This window comes from Hyaena hyaena, unplaced genomic scaffold (genome assembly GCF_003009895.1).
Source record: "Hyaena hyaena isolate Hyena2069 unplaced genomic scaffold, ASM300989v1 scaffold_44, whole genome shotgun sequence".
NCBI lineage: Eukaryota > Metazoa > Chordata > Mammalia > Carnivora > Hyaenidae > Hyaena > Hyaena hyaena.
The window spans coordinates 3,717,348-3,738,711 of NW_024080676.1; the positions used below are offsets into that span (position 1 = coordinate 3,717,348).

General features: G+C 38.3%; 1 non-coding gene across 1 annotated transcript; it reads right to left on the reverse strand.

The window, feature by feature from the left end:
- Positions 1-8,237: 8,237 nt before the first annotated feature.
- On the reverse strand, positions 8,238-8,343 carry LOC120230638. The gene has a single exon (XR_005528093.1). It is a non-coding gene; the product is annotated as a small nucleolar RNA SNORD88 (small nucleolar RNA).
- Positions 8,344-21,364: the final 13,021 nt, after the last annotated feature.

Sequence of the window (21,364 nt, forward strand, 5' to 3'; positions counted from 1 at the left end):
CATTAAGAGCATGGTTTCTAGGAGCAAACTGCTTGGGTTCATATTCTAGAGGCACTACTTAGAGGATAGAAACTGTGTTTTAGTTTCCTCATTAGCAAAATGTAAATAATAATAACACCCATCTGGCTGAGCTGCTATGCAGATTACAGGAGACAATACTGTTAAGCCTGGAGAAGTGTCTGGAATACAAGAAGCATACAGCATATGTTAGCTATTATTATCTCTGACCTAGGGCTGGGTTTTGCTGAGTAGGCTTAAAACAGAAAGACAAGACTACAAGAGTGCCATGGTTGAAATGATGGGAAGTGAAAAGCAGAAGAAATTGATAGAGTATCACGGTCAAGGGCCTGGAGTTATTGAAGTTGAAGTACAAATGCATTGGAAGTCATTCCGTTAGAGGAAATTAGCAGAAAGTAGAAGAGCTTAAGGATTAAAAACATTTTTTAAAATGTTTATTTATCTTTGAAGGAGAGAAAGACAGAGCATGAGTGGGGGAAGAGCTGAGAGAGAGGGAGACACAGAATCTGAAGCAGGTTCCAGGCTCTGAGCTGTCAACACAGAGCCAACGTGGGGCTTGAACCCACAAACTGTGAGATCATGACCTAAGCCAAAGTCGGATGCTTAACTGACTGAGCCACCCAGGCGCCCCTAAGGATTTTTTTTAAATGTTTATTTTGAAAGAGAGAGTGTGAGTGGGGAAATGGCAGAGAAAGAGGGAGGGAGAGAGAGATATTGAAGAGTTTAAGGATTTTTTTTTAATGTGTATTTTGAGAGAGACAGATAATGTGAGCAGGGAAGGGGCAGAGAAAGAGGAAGAAAGAATCCCAAGCAGGTTTTTTTTTGCTATCAGTGCAGAGTCCGACATGGGGCTTGATCCCAGAAACTGTGAGATCATGACCTGAGCCAAAATCAAGAGTCACACACTCAACCGATGGAGCCACCTAGGTGCCCCTATTTTAAGCTTTTAAGGGTGAAGTTGACATAAGTGATGACAAGGTCCACGGAGTGGGTAGCTTTATAGAAAATGTAAAGGACGCTGAATTTGAGGATGTCAAGCAATCAAGAGGCCAGAATACTGGCTGGGTTATCCACATGGAATTTTATATTACCTGGCATAAAGGTGGGACATGGGAAAGGGAGAGAAACTGCAAGTCAGGTACCAAAGTCTTCAGAGAATGAAAGGAAATGAATAAGAATGACACACATGGATAGAAAGGGTCTAAAAGTGGTACAGTCTGACTGTGTTGAGCATGCATAAAGATTAGTGTCCAGGAGTGAGGAAGCCAATTGCTCCTTATGATACTGACTGAGGCTAGTTGGTGGGAAAAGACTATAGAGCCAAGAATCCTAAATATTTTACATCACTTAGGAGAGTCTAGTCCAGTGATAAACGGTCCTATCCTATGTTAACACTGTCTCTGTTGAGGAACACAGCCACCAAAGTGTTTGGACTGCTTCCTCAAAGGAGCTTGGCTATCCAAGGTATCACAACTCTATGAAGACACTCTCCCCTCTTTTAGCATGCTCTCTAGACCTCAGGAAGGATCACCTGTGTCTCTCTACCCTGTACACACTTTCCTCACAGTACAGACCATCCTTCATCACACTTAAATGTTTAAATGTCCCTCTCATATAGATACTTTCAGGGTTGTTGCAAGATACAGTGATCTTTTCATGTCTGTCTCTCAACCCTGGGCAGGCATTCATAAATGTCATTTGTTAAATAAGAGACTTCTCACAGTCACCAAATTGGGAGGCAGAGCATAAGAAGAATTTTCTGCCTATTAAAATGGGTCATCAAGACTTAAGCTTTTGAGTATAAAGAATGATTTTCTGGCACACCTGGCTGGCTCAGCTGGTGGAGAATCTGACTCTAGATCTCAGGGCTGTGAGTTCAAGCTTTGCAATGGTGTAGAGATTACTTTTAAAAATGATTTTCTAGTAAAGATAAGAAAGGAGGTGTAATATTTCTTCAACAACTTGCAGGATAACATTTCTGAATACCCTGTATTAGCAGAACTCATGGATGAGAACTCAAAGAGAAAAAAATCAGGATCTGAAAAATAAGTTTGCTACGTGAATTTGTAAAATTCTTTACCTTCAATAAAGCAAACTAAAACCAATAATGAATTAACAACATTTCATTTATATTCATTTTCTAAAAACTTTTAAAGAATTTACTTGTTGTACAGGTTAAATGTGATGCTTATAGAGCCACTTTTGCTATAGGTAAATAACTTGAGAATGTATTTTTTTTAGTTTACTTATTTATTTTGAGAGAGAGAGGGAGAGGGAGAGTGTGTGCACAAACAGGGGAGGGGCAGGAGTGAGGGAGGGACAGAATCCCAAGCAGGCTCTGCACTAACAGCGCAGGGCTAGATCCCATGAACCATGAAATCATGACCTGAGCAGAAATCAAGGTGGGATGCTAAACCAACTGAGCCACCCTGGGGAACCCCAACCCGAGAAGGTTTTAAAATTTTGTTTTTGGGTTACTTTCAAGTGTCCCATGCCTTTCTGATTTTATTACTTTGATTCACTGAGATTTTACCAAATGTCAAATTTTCTAAGTCATATATATTTGACATAAATTCTTAAATATGTGGAGAAAATATACAAAACAAGATGAATGTATCCTAGGACTTATTCTAGATGAAGTCATATGAAGTCATAGTTGGCAGGTCAACCTAGTTGGCAGCCCAGGAAAGGGATAAGAGGCCTACTATGATTTATTTATAGGGTAACAAAAAAATTTTTTAAAAACAAAAAGAAAATAATAGAAATTTTCAAGAAAAACATTCTTTTGAGGTGATACAAGTCACTAGCATTAGGTATTTTAAAAAATTCTTTAGGTATTGAGCTCAAAGAATATATTTGCTTCAAAGTTAATGATAAATATCAGCCCTCCTTCAGTTCTTCAAAATGTAGAGGAATAAGTATTTAATCAATATACATAAATTTCTAGAAAAACCTCATAAAATTAATTACTTTATTTGAACTCATAATGTCCTGTGGGCCCTTGGGCTTTGAGTTATGGGATTCAGGAAAGTATACATTTATATGGCCTGTGCAATGAATTAAGTGAACACTATTCCCTCCTCATTACTGCACAGGCTCTAACTCATAAATGAATAAAAACTGTATTTTCTATGAAAAGATGCCCTGAGAAAAGCAAACTGATGTTGGAAATTCAGAGAAGTTAGTGGCTAATGTTCATTCAGTAATAATATGCTGTGATGTGATACAGAGTTTCATTTTAATGGCAGAGGTTTTAGTAGTTATATAAATTTGACTACCTATATGCATATGGTCTTTAAAAGTTGGGTATGCAGGCATCTAGGCTTTCCAGAATTAGGTGAAGAAAACTGTAGCTATAGTCATTATAGTTATAGAATTAAAGATTTTGAATGTTCTAGATCTATCCATCATGAATATAAAATAACTGCCTATATCTCATTTTAGATAGAACACTGTGTTGCTTCAGGGTAAGATATTTTGGGTTAATTTTCTCAAATCCCTTTCTGATGATATTTCACATGCTGTTGGTTTTTCTGGCCACAGGAGAACACTTAGCTGATTATCTGCCAAGAATAGTCTACAACTCTATAATGATTACTGTGTCTCCTTCATGGTTCTAACTGAAAGTACAGACCTCATCAGACATACTATAAATATAGTTGGGATAATCTCTTTAGTTACATTATCTTACACTTAGCCATCTCATAACTGGAACACTTTTCTGCCCGTTCACACAGTTTCAAAATGTCTTTCAATTATAGTTTACTTTTAGCATTCATAACTCAGACACATTTAATACTATTTGTATATTTAGAAGGATGGTATGCTTAATCATCTCCAGAACACTCATAAAAATTTAATGAAGATATCAGACAACATTTTTCCAACTTTTGTTAAAATAAAAATCTCTACATATTAACCAATGTCCCTATACTTTTGCTAACTAAAAAAAATCTTTTTGATTCCTTGTCTACATGCCAGCATTTCAGTTTTTACGATACTTCTTCAAGGAACAAAATGTACCACATTTGATGACAACCAATAGCAATGCACAGAAAAGATGTTTGGAAATAATGACCACTGTTATTTATAATAGTATACTCCTGAATGCCAAAAAATGCCAAGTATTCGCCAAAATTCGCAAGTATTCGCCAAAATTCGCAAAAAATGCGAAGTATTTTTGCACTGTTGATACCACTCTATATTATGTCAAATTCAAGTCAAACACAATTTTTTAAAAAGTTGCATTTGTAATGTGAAATGAAGATTTGCTTAATTTGTTCAGCAAGTATTTATTGGGCATTTACTACCTGCCAGGCATTGTTCTGGGAAGCAAAGATTTAGAAATGAAAAAGACAGGAATGGTTCCTACTTTTCCACTACCAAGAAGCTTGTTTTACGTTGGATCATTCACATTAAAAAATACATAAACCAGCAATAAAATGTTAGATGCTCACAGATGTCACAGAAATGGGGGTGAAAGGAACTCAGAGATCATCTACTATGTATATATTATCAATTCCAAGATGCACCTTATCTTACATTTTGACGCTGTGAAATCAGCCACATCTCACAACATGGTCAGACCAAGCTGTGCTCAAGGGAGAGCTGTCACTGCCTGCACATGTGCGTCAAAACTCAAGGAACAGGTGTCAGAAGCTTGGAAAAAATATGGAAGACAATGGTGAAGGCATTCTTAAGGATTCTTGATGATGCAAAATTCAATAAAATATAATAGTTGAAAGTGTTCATTTCTTATAGGGGAGGAAAATGAAATTCAGAGAGGTTAAATGACTTGCCCTAATTTACAAAGCAGGGTAGGTAGTATGAGTCCAGGTTCTGAGTTCTATTCTTATTCTTCTACCAAAGTCTTCAGGTATTTGCAAAGAAAGGCTCTAGAATATGGTTCTAGTTTTGGAACCACAGACAAGGAACTTTATCCCTCTTTGACTCAGTTTCTCCATCTTTAAAAAACAGTTTAACAAACCTAATTCATGATACTGTACTAAGTAAGATAATATATGTATAGGACTTAACACAGAGTTTGGCATATGGATAAGTGCCAAAAACTATTTGAGATCAAACTTTACATTTGATAGGAAATTTAAAGTGACCAATATCCTACAAATATTGCTCACTATATGAAGTTCACATCTAGTTATTTAACTAAAATACTGGAAAATAAATAGACCGGTCAAATATTTGAGCTGATTATTGCAATAAAAATTTCCACCTCAACAACGCTTTGTCCAGGTCCATATGGTACTGTGCTAAGAACCCAGTAGACCTACCTGCAAAAAAACAAACAAAAAAATAATTGACACCAACTATGATTATCAAGTTACTAAGGACTCTGATGTGTACAAATGCATTTATAAATACAGCTTGAAACAACATATATATAAGCAAGGAAAAAATATTCAAAATGAATAAACAATTCATTTATTCTTGCTTTCTATAAAATACTATTACAACCATGTATATTAATACTTGTATAAGAACCATAAGTTTTGGAGGTTAAAATGTACCTACCATAGGAAGACATTTGGTCAGAAGAGTGAGAGTACTCCTCTGTACTAATTGTTCATGATCAATATATTCCTTTATATGTTGTAAAGCACCTTCTCATTCATTATCATCTCAGTGCCTTGAATATAGTATATAATTGTAAAAGTAAATCCCAGGTGCTTTTTTTTGGGGGGGGGTATTTATTTTTGAGACAGAGAGAGACAGAGCACGAGGGGAGGGGGGGCAGAGAGAGAGGGAGACACAGAATCTGAAACAGGCTCCAGGCTCTGAGCTGTCAGCACAGAACCCGATACAGGGTTGGAACCCAGGAACCGTGAGATCATGACCTGAGCGAAGTCAAAAGCTTAACCGACTGAGCCACCCAGGCACCCCTCCCAGATGCTTTCTAATGTCATTTGTACTCTATTCAAACAATGGCATGTTTAGAGATTGGATAAATGTCTACATTTCTTTTTTAAGCCTTTCTGGTCAGCTCTTCTAATTTGGGGAGTTTAAGTGAAAATCTAAATTATAACACACTGTGTTATATAGTCAACCTGCTTTACATATTAGTTTCTATATTTTTTTATAAAAACAGTAACATTCTATATGTATATTTTACATCATGAGTTCATTACATATTTCAGAGAAGTGAAAATAGTTTCAACTGAGATTCTGAATGCAACAGATATAGTTAAACAGTTACAAAGTCATTTTAATTACTAGAAAATGTTAACCAATCAACTCACATTTGTTCCAGTTTCACTTGAAGACAAAAAACTGGGGAGAACTAATTTAAACGAATATATCTATATTTAGAATAATTGTATTTGCAGAAGCCTCTCGCAATTAAAGTCTTATCATGAGGTACAATTCTGGTGTCTTTCTGTTTCATCATGAGAACTGCAGTAGCAAAGTGCAACAATTTTCTGAATATTTTAAATATTAATTTTCTCATACTCATTAGTGTAAGAATGCTTTTGTTAAAAAATTTCACAAGCCCTAACATGTTATCCAAATTTAAGCCTTAAAAGAAAAATAAACCAATATTCAACATGTTAGGTCCCCCCATTAATTCTGAAACTTTAAACTAAGATTATTAGTTTGCTTATGTTTGGGATTTTTAAAAACCAATCACATGCTGCACTATACACATCGTGGATACTGAGGGTCAAAGTCTAAAGCTCAGAATGGTTGGGTCTGCAGGGAACAGCCCGACGGCCAAATGTGAGAGTCCCACGGCCAAGATGCATGTCGGGCAAAACGACCAGGAGCCAGACTCCAATGGGCAACGGCAGCTGGAGGACTCCTGCACTTAGTGGGGCGCCGCAAACCTCTGCGGCCCGCAATTTCCCAGCGTGCCCCGACACTCTCCGTCCTCGCCTCCCGCCCACCCCTTCCTTCCGGGCTAGCTCCCGCATTGCCCGCCCATCTCCAGACTACGCTGAGTGACAGAAACCAAAACCCGGCACACAAGGCACACAAGGAAGGCCTGGGTAAGAAACGATGCCCCACCCTGCCAAGAGGAGCGGCTCATTTAGAAAAACTTGGCGGCAAGTTAACATGAAGCGCGGAGGCACATATCTTAGATCTTTTGTAGTGCCCTGACGCCCAGTAATCTCATCTTTTTTACTTTGACAAGCCTTTTTAAAGCCCCAATTCTGAGCGCTTTCCAGGCAGCTCTTGACTCGAAGTCCATTGCGGTCCTTCACTGATGGCAGCCATGTTATTGCATCCGGGTATTTCGAGGAGTTCCGACCGAAGTCTCCCGGAAATGACGTTAGCGCGGAGGGATTCGTGTTCGGCTGAGGTGAAGGGGATCCGGAAGCGAGTGCGATAGAGACGGTGGCGGGGAAAGGTTGGGTTTTATTCACTACCGCGTTCTTGTAACGCGAATTAAATGTCATGTGTTGTGCTCAACATCAGCATTGCCGTCCCATTTGAATCGTTTCTTCCCAACAGGCCGAGAGGGAAGAAATTTTATAGTTTCCATCACAGAGATTAAGGGTAGCAGAGGGCAAATGATTTGTCAAAGATCATACAGCTTGTATTAGAACTGGTCTGACCCCCTCATTTTGGCTGCGAAGCCTGTCTTTTAAATCTCTGTAATGCTTCCTTTTAGCAAAATCTCTGGTGCTTGCATCCTGGCAGGCCACTTTGGCAAGGGCGTTCACCTTCAGCTTGGCATTGTTGCCCAGGGATTAGTACCAAGCCATCATGGTCTTTGCAGTGGACACAGACCGAACCATGTGCTAGGATCACCTAAGCTAACCCAGTGTCCTGGATCTCACTTGGACTCCTACCCCTTGAGTCTGCACATGGAGGCTTCTTGCTGACCTCGACTGCAGATTTACTGTGGGGATTGGCACTGACTGTTGGCGCTGGGAAATATTTTAACTCCTGTCAGGCACTTGTAAAATCAAGACTGTTCAGACCACTCGAGGACTGTCACCATCGTCAAATCGCTCTGGCCTTAATAAAGGACTGACAACTATTATCTTGGATTTTCCACTAAATCAGTTGTTTCTCCTGGTTTCCATTTCTTTAGAATATGACTCAGAACCAGTACTTTTATCTTATGTCGACCTTAACTATAACCAGCCTTCAAATACTAAAGTGTGAGTAGCCACTGAGGTCTTTTTCTGTTTTCTGTTTTGTTTTTCTTTTTTTACAGAGAGCCACCAGATGGGGAAATAGCCACACACATGCCAACACCTCCCTAGAATAGGAATTAAGAGACCCCTGGGTGTCAAAGGTCCCAGGGTCACTGTGTCCTCAGTGAAGGTCAGAGCCCAGTGCTGGATATCATGGGGGCGAGGCAATATTTTTGTAAAAATAAATTATGTATAGAAAAAAAAAGGACTAAACAAATATATCAGAATTAAGAATGATAATATTTGAAGAGTGGCCATTTAATTCTTTTATTTTCTTCTCTTTTTATTTTCCATATCTGCTACAAAACCTCTTATTGTAGGGAATAAACAGATTTACCATAGCAAACCTTTTTTAATTGCTTGCAATAATGAAGACAAAGGCATATTGCCACATTTTGACAAATGACAGTCCTTGACACAAATTACAGGAATTCTGTTTGGAAAAGCATTGGTTTTTGTCAGGATATTATCAAAATACAGTTTTGGTATTGATGTTTTTCACACACCTTTGTATAAAAATATACTACAATCAGAACTTTTTCTTCTAAGAGAAAGAGGAGAGAAGGATTTGGGGCACTTGAAATTCTGGAGAACAAATATAAAAAGCTATTTTTATTCTGCTTTCTTTGGGGTCCAGCTTTAAGCTATTTATCAGGTTTAGACTGTGCAAAATAAAGGTTTCATTCTCTATTTCTGTATTCTACTTCCCACTGTTGCTTTTTAGTGACCTCTTAAGCAGTGGCACAAGAAATACAGTGAAAACATAGAAGAGAAGAATGAAGGGTTTGGGGAGGAAGAAAATGTAAAATATAGGGGAATAAGGGAAAATGCTGACATTGGGGGATATTGGGGTTGAAGTTTCCTTGAAGTTCCAAAATAGCAGGTAACAACTTTTTCACCTAAGTCCTGGCATGAGACCAGTTGCCCACTCAAATGGATTTGCATATACAATGTTCCCACTCACGCATTGAGCACCCACTATGATAATTCTTACCAAAATTTCAGCTTTATCCTCCTACAAATTAGACATGTGTTTTGACAAAACCGAGAGTGTTCTGAACAACAAGAAATGTAAAATCCCATAGATTTCCCTCTTACCGTGTCATTTGTTCATCCTGTGATTAGTAGCATAACTGGACACTGGACTGGGAGTGTTGCCTGCAGCATTATAATACAACAACTACGAAACACTAAGTGAAGTTCTGACAAGGTGCATGTTTTCAAAGGAAGTACCTTTTAAAAAAATTTTTTTAAATGTTTATTTATTTTTGAGAGAGGGAAAGAGACAGAGTGTGAGTGGGGGAGGGCAGAGAGAGAGAGGGAGACACAGAATCTGAAACAGGCTCTAGGCTCTAAGCTGCCAGTGCAGAGCTCCATGCGGGGCTTGAACCCACAAACTGTGAGATCATGACCTGAGCCGAAGTCAGATGCTTAACCGACTGAGCCACCCAGGTGCCCCTCAATAGAAATATCTTTATGTTAGTCTGGGCCCTCTGGGAAGCAGTTGTTAAGATGAGATTAACATCTTATGTGCAAGAATTTTGTTAGAGAAAACAGTTGTGAGAGAGAAAGGAGAGGGAGCCATGGAAGGCCGAGAGAGCCATCACACTGGTGTGGGTCTGAAACTCAGTGAAGGAGGTAGGAGGAGGTTGGTGGAAGTGTCTCAGACTGCTGAACAGTCTAAGGAAGATTTGGCAAGGCTTTTTGGGAATGCTCAAGCTGAAGTTGCCGTCAGAGGAGTCCTCCTAGGAGGGTACCTGCCTCATTATCTCTGCTGCGTTCAGTCACTAGCTGGAACAGCCTATGGAAAACTTGGCCCTTGGTGCAAACGCAGCAGAAGATTTCAGAGTGTAGCCTCTGGGGCTCTTGGTCAGTTTTGCTCCATTTGGTAGCCACAGTCCAAAAATTGGCTTTTCAATTATTGGAGATTGTCACCCATTTCAAGGCTTAGAAGATTATAAAAGAGGTGATTTCATGAGGAGAAGTTTTGGAGAGAGCCATTGTTATGCTTCCTCACTACCCATGAAGTCTACCGAGTGGGGCTCCAATGGCACTACTTAGAGAACTTACTATGTCCTCTTTGGGTTTTGAGAAGTACAGTAGTGCCTGACTCACATCTGAGAAATCCTGAGGTAGGAGAAATAGGTCAGTGAGAAGTTTGGACAGAGGAATAAAGAAGAGTTGCTATGTTGGGATCAGCTGTCACACCTATAGTCTGTCAGGGCAAATGATGTTCGAGTGTTTCTCGTGCACCAAATGTGTACCACATGCAAGAATGAGAGAGCTGGCCTGGGGCTGTTTTGACTCTTGCCCAAGAGGACTTCCTTGACTTCCCTTCCTTGAAGGAAAATGGGACTCCCAACTGAGAGGGTTTATGTGGTGTGGATTATCAGAAAGTCTGGAGCTATAGAAGGAGCAATACTGGGGGAAATAGAAAGCATTGCCCATCTAGGATGGCCAGCTTGTCCAAGTTTGCCTGGAACTCTCCATGCTTTAGTACCAAAAGTCCTGAGTTTTGAGAATCCCTCAGTCCCAGGCAACTCAGGATGGTTGGTCATTCTGCATGTCATAGGAGTTGCAGTCAGAAGGCACCCCAGCACAGAATCTCCAAATCACCCATAAGAGCAAGAGGTTAAGTTGAAATTTCAAGCAGGTCCTGAATATGAGAAACCAGCTTACGATTATGTCAGTGTTGAAGTGGATATTATCAGAGGGTAATTGGAAGATGATGCTGAAGCAGGACCTTCTTTTCCACACCACCCTTTTGGAGTGTGTATAGGCTGCTCAGGCTGCCATAACAAGATACCACAGACTACATGGCTTAAACTAAAAAACTTTATTTTCTCACAGTTCTAGTGGCTGGAAGTCCAAGATCAAAGTGTGGCCAATTGAATTTCTGGTGAGAACTCCCTTCCCAGCTTGCCGATGGCCACCTTCTTGCTATGTCCTCACATGACCTTTCCTCAGTGCCTGTGTGAGGAGAGGGGAGGGAATGGGAATATCTCTGGCGTTTCTTCTTATAAAGATACTAATTTTATAGGATCAGGGCCCCACCCTTGTTATCTTATTTAACTTTAAGTCTTCAGAGGCCTCATCTCCAAATACAGCAACATTTGGGGTTAGGGCATCAACATATGAATTTTAAGGGAACACAAATATTCAATACATACCAGTGTGACTCTAGAACACAGAGATACTTTGGGGCAGGGAGTCATGAAAATATTAGGCCTGCTTCATGCCTGGTACTCTTATGGAGAAGATATGCTATACTGACTCTGTAACCCTGTGTCTTTTCAAGAACAAAAGTAATCATAATATTTAGAGATCATTTGTGACACTTTTAGAACTCTTTAGACATTATTCTAATCATGTCAAGGTAAAGCTGAACCCCACCAGGGGCCTGTTTTGTGTGTGTGTTTTTGTTTTTGTTTTTGTTTTTCTGTCCTGTAGAGCAGAGGAAGTCACCAGCTAATCTTCTCCTTACTGGACCCATAGAGAAACCCACAACAGACTGTGTATACACTGATCAGGACTTGGACAAAACAGGGATTTAATAAACAGTTCTATATGGTACTGCCTATGTTTATGATATTTGATATTTTTTAAAAGTTACAAAGGATTGATTAATCAGGGAATGTATCTTCCTGTATCTTTCTTATAGATATGAACTCCAGTAGTTGTAGACTCTAGATCAAAAGGCCAATTAAATTAGATGAAGTGCTATAATCAGTATTCAGCCTTTAGGCTAAGATCAAATATAGTAATGAAATGCTATTAATCTCACACACACACACACACACACACACACCACACACACACACACACACACAGATTTGGATGATGATGTCCATAGAGTTGGATATTGGATGTCCCTAACATCTATCTGAATCCTTTTAGGAAGCAGAGGTAGTTTCTAACTCTTTAAGCCTTTAGTAGTTGGAACTAGGTTCAACTGTGAGCTCAAAGTAATAGAAAGCACCAAAATAAAAGTCATTATGTTTTTAATATGACAAGTTAATTTTTTTCTTTCAAGAAATTTGGTGAAATTAGCTTGGGGTTAGTACGGTGATTCATGGGGTGAGGATTCTAGGCTCCTCCTACCTTGTTGCCTCACTGTGTGTGACTTCAATTTTTCAAAGTAATTTCCTGGTCTAAGATGGCTGCAAGAGCTCCAGTCATTCTACTGAACAGGAAGGATGGAGACCTATAAAAGACTAGCATGCCTCTTCCATTTAAGGACAAGTCCCAAAAGTTGTACACAAGCTTCTACAAGAGAGGCTGGGAGTGGTAACACTTTTTTTCCTATAGTAATTCCTAATGGCAATACTATTTTTCCTCAGTACCCACCCCACAGTTATGAGATTTTATTACTCTAGAACAGAGATCAGCAAACTATGGCCCACGGGCCAGTCATGTGTTTTTATAAATAAAATTTTATTGAAATACAGCCCTGTCAATTTTACCTATTGTCAATAGATACATGTTTTTTTGTTTGTTTAAACACTCTTTATATTTTTAAATTTTAATTTCAGGGAAGTTAACATACAGTGTTTTATTAGTTTCAGGTGTACAATATAGTGATTCAAAAATTCAATATATTACTCAGTGCTCATCAAAATAAGTGTATTCTTAGTCCCTTTCACCTTTCACCCATCCCCCCACCAACCTCCCTTCTGGTAACCATCAGTTTGTTCTCTAGTCAAGAGTCTGTTTCTTGGTTTGCCTCTCTCTTTCTCCACATCATCCATATAATCATTTGTTTTGTTTCTTAAATTCCACATATGAGTAAAATCATATGGTATTTATCTTTCTCTGACTGACTTATTTTGCTTAGCATTATACTTTCTAGCTTTATTCATGTCATTGCAAATGGCGAATTTCATTTTTTTTAAAGGCTGAGTAATATTTCAGTGTATGTATCTTTCTTATCTATTCATCAATTGATGGATGCTTGTGCTGCTTCCATATCTTGGCTATTATAAATAATGCTGCTATAAAAATAGGGATACATTATCCTTTTGAACTAGTGTTCTTATATTCTTTGGGTAAATACCCAGAAGTGCAGTACTGTGATTGCTGGATCATAAGGTACTTCTATTTTTAACTTTTTGAGAAGCCTCCATACTGTTTTCCAGAGTGGTTGCACCAGTTTGCATTCCCACCAACGGCACAGGAGTGTTCCTTTTTCTTCACATCTTCACCAACACCTGTTGGTTCTTGTGTTGTTGATATCAGCCATTCTGACAGGTCTGAACTGATATCTCACTGCAGTTTTGATTTGCATTTCCCTGATGTTAAGTGATGAGCATCTTTTCATGTGGTTGTATACTATCTGGATATCTTCTTTGGAGAAATGTCAGTTCATGTCTTCTGCCCATTTTTTAATTGGATTGTTTGATTTTTGGGTGTTGAGTTTTATAACACCCAAATCTTTATATATTTTGTATGGATACATTTTTAAAAACAGCCATGTTAATATATAATTCACATGCTATAAAATTCAGTCATTTAATCTGTACAATTCATTGGTTTTTAGTATCTTCACAGAATCATGCATCTAGCACTCAAATCAATTTAGAACATTTTTATTGCCATGAAAAGAAACCCCACACAACTTAGCCATTGTCCTTGAATTTCCCATTTCTTCCCCCCACCCAAGACCTAGGCAACTAGTAATTACTTTGTGTCTCTATAGATTTACCTATTCCAGACTTTTCATATCAGTGGACTCATACAATATGTGGTCCTTTGTGCCTGGCTTCTTTCACTTTGCATAATGTTTTCAAGGTTATTCTATTTGTAGCATATATTAGTACTTCATTCATACTTCATTTCTTTTTATGGCCAAATAATATTCCATTGTATGGCTATGCCCCATATTGTTTATCCATTCATCACTTGATGGACATTTGAGCTGGTTTGAAGAGGCAATAGTCTTTTATTCTGTTAAAACTGAAATAACACAAACTGGCAGGTAGTCTACTCCAATATATCAACAGTTTTAAAACATTACCTTATGGATTTTGATGGGACTGACTGACTTGGGCAAAAATACTGTGTAAAAATATTGACGATCTAAATAAATGTGATTAAGATTTAACCAAGGTTTATGAGAAATGTTGTGGTACTACAGCTGTTGCCAGTCCGTATTCAGAGTTACATACAGCTCCCAAAGTGTTTGTGGAAGGCTTTTCAACAATGCTTAAAGATAAGCTGTTGCCTACAGACTATGTGAACATAAAGACATGGATGGGTGTTCTAGAAGACAGAGTCAATTACCCTAATGACAATGTAAAAGTTTTCATTATGTATGTCCAACACTGGAATCTTACATCATTTACATTATTATAAATGTATTCTGTTGAGAGAATTCAGGGCACCAGTCTGAATGTCATATATGTGCTTTTTTTTTTTTTTTTTTTTTAACAAACTGTCTCCATTACTACTTCCTCCTTCACCTGGGACAAACTACTGGTAAGTGCACAGCCTCTACAGATGGGTCTAAGAAGTCTTCGATGAAGCTAAGGGGGAAGATTTCTCTAGTGTGTAGCCAGCATCCCCAGTCTGAGACTTGGGAAGCACAAGCATAGCAGTGAGACAGAGTGAAGCTGACATGCATAGAGAAGCTGGGGTAAGAGACTGGTGGAAAGAGATCTGAAAAATTTAAATCTTTGTTTCTGGGAGTTTCTGAGGCCCAGTATCCTTTCCGCCCTTTCAATAGTTCTGTGTCCAACTTTTCCTTCCATTACAAAGGATATCAGACTTTAATATTTTTCTAATAAATCTATATTTTCCAGACTAGTTTGTTTGTTTGTAACCAAAAGACTCAATGCATGCATGATTATTGCCATATATATATGGTAAGAAGTAGGAGGCTTCTCTTTGTTAACAATTTAATATCTTCCCATATTATTTCTAGGCATCTTACACATATGAAATATCACTTTATATTTACTTTCATTTACATGTGACTGTTTTATTTGGCAGTGTTGTGGAATTCTTTCTATGTTAAGATATACAAAATATGCCCCATCTTTTTAAAAAAATTTTTTAAATGTTTATTCATTCCTGAGAGAGATCATGAGTAGGAGAGGAACAGAAAGAGAGGGAGATAGAGAATCGAAGGAGGCTCTGTGCTGTCAGCACAACCTTAATGTGGGACTCGAACCCACAAACTGTGAGATCATGATCTGAACCAAAGTCGGACACTCAACTGACTGAGCAACCCAGGCACCCCATAACCCATCTTTTTAATAGATGCATAATATTCCATTGCATGGTGTGCCCCAGTTTATTTAACTAAGTAATTGATGAATATTCAAAGGATATTCCCAATTTCATAAGTATTACAAGACAAAGATATATAATTTTTTCATCATTTATTAATTCAGCAAATATTATTGTGCCCACACTATGTGCCTCTTTGCCAGGCAAGGTAATGTCTGCTGTTCCTTTTTTGTGCAGAGGAAAAGACATAAACAAATAAACAAATAAATATGAACTAAATAATTTCATCTACCAGGAAGTTCTGCGAAGAAAAGAAAACGTGGATATTTGGTAAAGAATGAAAAATGTGGATGTAGCACTTCTTTACATCTCAGCTGTTTCTCAGCTGATCTCGGCTGTTACTAAAGGATGACCTTTGACCTAAATCCTGAATGATACAAAGGAACCAGCCTGGTGAGATCAAGGCAGAAGCAGCATCAAGAGCAAATGTCCTAAGGCAGTAAGGGTTTGGCAATTTAGAGGAAAACAAACGAGGTCAGTTTATCAGTCACAATTGTTAGTTACAATCAGTAGAAACCAATGTAACAGTTTAAGAAGAAAAAGAATTCACTGAAAAATACTGGACAACTCACAGAATCTCTGAGATGGCCAGAGAACCTATCTTGGGTACTGAGAAGACAAACTCTCAAAACCCCATCACAGAACTAGTGCAGTGGGGACGTTGCTGGTGTGACTACCGGTTGTAGATGCTATGGCTTGCACAAACGACAATATTACCACTGCTGTCTCTGAAGTTCAAACCTACTTGCCACCATCCCCCTACCCTTATTTGCAGTACGTGTCTAATTTAAAGCCTGAAGAAGTGACTCACTAATGTAGAGCTTATATGTGTATTTTTGCACACTTACACTCTATAGACTAAATTTATAGAAGTATTGGATTTAAACAGACGCACATCAATTTTTTTCTACTAAATTGTATTCCCTAAAATATGATAGTAATTAACACGCCCACAAGCAGGATATGAGTATGCCAGTTTCCTCAAAGCCTTGTCAATTCCACATTTGTGTTTTAGAGTAGTTTTGTAAAGCTGGACACACGTGTACTTGATTCTGGCTCCATGACTTAGTAATTGTGTGTTATTGGGCAAATTTGTCCATTCTCTGGGTTTTATTTTTTTTTCCTTGTATGTATAGTATGCAAATGATAACCATGTTGCTAAGACTGTTAGTTGTCCCCTAATATTCATTCTCTCCTTTGGTATTCTTAAGACCCCAATTTTTAGTTAGATCCAGAGATGTCCAGAATCAGTACTAAGTTACTAGCTTTTCTCAGTCATAGCCAGGATCAAAATCTGCAGAATCATTGACAGCTGTTTATAAGAAAATACTGGAAATAATAGACATTTAAAAAATTTGTTTTGTTTGTTTATTTTCAGAGAGAGTACAAGCAGGGGAGGGGCAGGGCAATAGGGAGAGAGAGAATCCCAAGCAGTCTCTGTGCTGACAGTGCAGAGCCCTATGTAGGACTAAATCTTACAAACCGTGAGATCATAATCTGAGCTTAAATCAAGAGTTGGACGCTTAACTTACTGAGTCACCCAGGTGCCCCAATAATGAGGGACTTTTTATTTACTTATTTATTTAAAAAATTTGTTTTATATTTTATTTTATTTTTGAGAGAGAGAGAGAGAGAGAGACAGAGCACGAGTTGGGGAGGAGCAGAGAGGGAGACAGAATCTAAAGCAGGCTCCAGGCTCTGAGCTGTCTGCACAGAGCCCAACGCGGGGCTCACGAACTGCAAGATCATGACCTGAACCAAAGTTGGACGCTCAACTGATTGAGCCACCCAGGCACCCCACTGAGGCACTTTTTAAAGAAATTATATGTTACAAGCATTCTTTATGATACAGAAGATAACACTGTATAGAAAACTCATATATGCTTCTGAGTTAAGTGGTTTGAGAATAGTCAGACTCTGAATGTAAAGAAAAATTTTAAATATCTTAAATGATTTATTTTGCTTACATATCCCATTTACATATAGTTTTATATGTGGACAGAAGTGGTATATAATTCAATTCATGTCTAAATGAACCAAAAAGTTCTATTTCAATAAATACATAATAAAAATTCTAAGTGATAAGAAAGCATTGTTATAATTTAATTGAAAAATTTTTTGTATTCTTAGTTTCCATTAAAATATAAACAGTAATGGTCTCAAATGTTCATTCTTTCTTTCTTGTATAGTAACAAAACTCTAAAATTTAGTAGGACATAAGACTGCCAAAAATAAAGATTCAGGCTCCATTGCAGTTAGATCCTGTGATTTAGTCTGGCCAATGAGACATGAGCATAAGAGATGTGTGCAGATCTCAAGTCAAGACAGTATGGTACTGGCACAAAAACAGACACATAGATCAATGGAACGGAATAGAAAACCCAGAATGGACCCACAATTATATGGTCAACTAATCTTGGACAAAGCAAGAAAGAATATCCAATGGAAAAAAGACAGTCTCTTCAACAAATGGTGTTGGGAAAACTGGACAGCAACATGCAGAAGAATGAAACTGGACCATTTTCTTGCACCATACACAAAAATAAATTCAAAATGGATGAAAGACTGAAGTGTGAGACAGGAAACCATCAAAATCCTAGAGGAAAACACAGGCAGCAATGTCTTTGACCCTGGCTATAGCAATTTCTTAATAGACACATCTCTGGAGGCAAGGGAAATCAAAACAAAAATGAACTATTGGGACTTCATCAAGATAAAAAGCTTCTTCCAGTGAAGGAAACAATCAACAAAACTAAAAAGCAGCCTACAGAATGGGGGAAGATATTTGTAAATGACATCGCTGATAAAGGGTTAGTATCCAAAATCTATAAAGAACTTACCAAATTTAACACCCCCCAAAACAAGTAATCCAGTTAAGAAATGGGCAAAAGACATGAACAGACATTTTTCCAAAGAAGACATCTAGATGGCTAACAGACACATGAAAAGATACTCAACATCACTCATCATCAGGGAAATGCAAGTAAAAACCACTATGAGATACCACCTCATACCTGTCTGAATGGCTAAAATTAACAACACAAGAAAAACAGATGTTGGCAAGATGCAGAGATAGGGGAACCCTCTTACACTCTTGTTTGAAATGCAAACTGGTGCAACCACTCTGCAAAACAGTATGGAGGTTCCCCAAAAAGTTAAAAACAGAACAACCCCATGACCCACCAATTGCACTACTAGAATTTATCCAAAGGATACAAAAATGCTGATTCGAAGGGGCACATGCTTATAGCCGTGCTATCAACAATAGCCAAACTATGGAATGAGCCCAAATGTCCATCAACTGATGAATAGATGAAGAAGAGGTTGAATATATACAATGCAATATTACTCAGCCATTACAAAGAATGAAATCTTGCCATTTGCAACAACATGGATGGAGCTAGAATGTATTATGCTAAGCAAAATAAGTCAGTCAGAGAAAGACAAATACCACATGATTTCACTCATGTGTGGAATTTAAGAAATGAAACAGATGAATTTAGGGGAAAGAAAAATGAGAAAGGGAAGCAAACCATAAGAGACTTTTTTAAAGTTTTTTTTTTAATGTTTTATGTATTTCTGAGAGACAGCATAAGCAAGGGAGGGTCAGAGAGAGAGGGAGATACAGAATCTGAAACAGGCTCCAGACTCTGAGCTGGCTGTCAGCACAGAACCTGATGCAGGGCTTGAACCTACAAACCATGAGATCATGACATGAGCTGAAGTCGAACGCTTAACTGACTAAGCCACCCAGGCTCCCCAAGACTTTTAATGACAGAGAACAAACTGAGGGTTGATGGAGGAAGGTAGGTGGGAGGATGGGATAAATGGGTGATGGGTATTAAGGAGGGCACTTGTGAGGAACACTGGTGTTATATGTAAGCGATGAATCACCATATTGTAACCTGAAACCAATTTTACCATTGTGTTAACTAGCTAGAATTTAAATAAAAACTTGAAAAGAAAAAGAAAAGGAAAAGTTGTGCCTTTTCCTTCTCCCTCTTCCATCCTTACTGCTAAGAATCAAGATATAGTGATGAATCACATTAGGGCATGAACCAAGGGTAGCAAACTCGAAATGACTGAGCAGTGAGACAGAAGGAGTTTAGTTCCCAGACACTGTAAGTTACCATACCAATCCTAGGTTGCTTAAATCTACATTGTTATATAAGAGAGAAATAAATTTCTAGCAAGTATAGGCCACAGTATCTTGGATTCCTGTAATAGGAGCTGAACTTATACCCTAATGAATATAGTTCACTTAATTGAATTGTGGTGAATATTATTAAATTAGATAATGTATATAAAATACTTAGTAGAGGCATGTAATGAATGTGTGCTCAAGTAATTTGTCTTAAAGTCTCAAAACAAGCCATGGCAGGTTTTAAAATTTAATTAAACTTCTGTTTTTCCTTTCTTTGTGCATTCAATAAACACTGAGAATTTACTACTGTGTCTGACTCTGGATACAGAATGGAGAACAGATATAATAATATATAGTAATAAAATTCAATGAAAAGCCAGGTGCTACAGTATAGGTGTTTACTCTCCAGGAGCAGGTCTTGAGATGAAGGAATATGTCTGATGTTACTGGGTAGGAGTAACCAGGAGAAGCAACCAGACAGAAGAAATTCAGATACCCAAACTCGCAGCCCATCCTCACCCTACTTCCTTTCCACAGGCAATAACCCTGAGCAACTTTCTTTCATCTCTCCCACCAAGAAGGCTGCACTGTGGGGGCGCCTGGGTGGCTTAGTCGGTTAAGCGTCCGACTTTCGCTTAGGTCATGATCTCACGTTTCGTGGGTTCGAGCCCCGCGNCAAGATATGACTTTGAGTAATTATTATCAAGAACTAAGAGACAAGTATATTACACAATTTTGTTTAAAAACAGTAGCAGTTGGGGCGCCCGGGTGGCGTAGTTGGTTAAGCGTCCGACTTTCGCTCGGGTCATGATCTCGGGGTTCGTGGGTTCGAGCCCCGCATCGGGCTCTGTGCTGACTGCCAGCTCAGAGACTGGAGCCTGTTTCAGCCTGTGACTCCCTCTCTCTCTGACCCGCCCCTGCTCACGCGGTCTCTCTCTCTCTCCTAGAAATAAATAAAACATTTAAAAAAAAAAAAAAACAGTAGCAGTTGAGGGGTACCTGGGTGGCTCAGTTGGTGACTCCCTGTCTCTCTGACCCTCCCCTGCTCACGCTATCTCTCTCTCTCTCTCCTAGAAATAAATAAAACATTAAAAAAAAATCTTTAAAAAAAAAAAAAAAGAAGGCTGCACTGAGGACTAGCAGGAAATCACACTGCAAGAATGAGTTCAGAATTATCACGAGCTACTTAAGGATTGTAAACTCTGAAAGAAAAACCAAATAGGAAAACTCACACTCAGTGAAAGAACTAATAACTAATAAATAAAGTCAATATTCTTAAATAATAGAGTATTTGATACATAAAGCAAGAACAAATGGATTTTTCAAAAAGTATTTAAAGATTTTTAGAAATGAAAAATATAATTGCTGAGAATAAAAGCTCAGTATATGGGTTGAACAACAGAGTAGACATAGCTGAAGACTGGGAGAGTAAGTTGGCCCATTGGGCAACAGGAAGGAATGATAAGAAAGATAAGAAGAATAGCTTACTACATATATATAGGGCTTACCGTCTTGAAAGCATTGTTCTAAGCTATTTGCAGATCTAAAATTCATATAATTGTCATAATAAGCCTGTCAGGAATGTGGTAGGATTATTCCCATTGTACTGATGAGAAGCATATGGCACAAAAGGACTATAACTCACCCAAGGTAACACATCTAGTAAGTAGGAGAGCCAAGATTTGAATCCAGGGTTCTAATTTCCAGAGCCCATCTTTTAAACTCTAGGCTATACTAGGATGATGGAATGTTT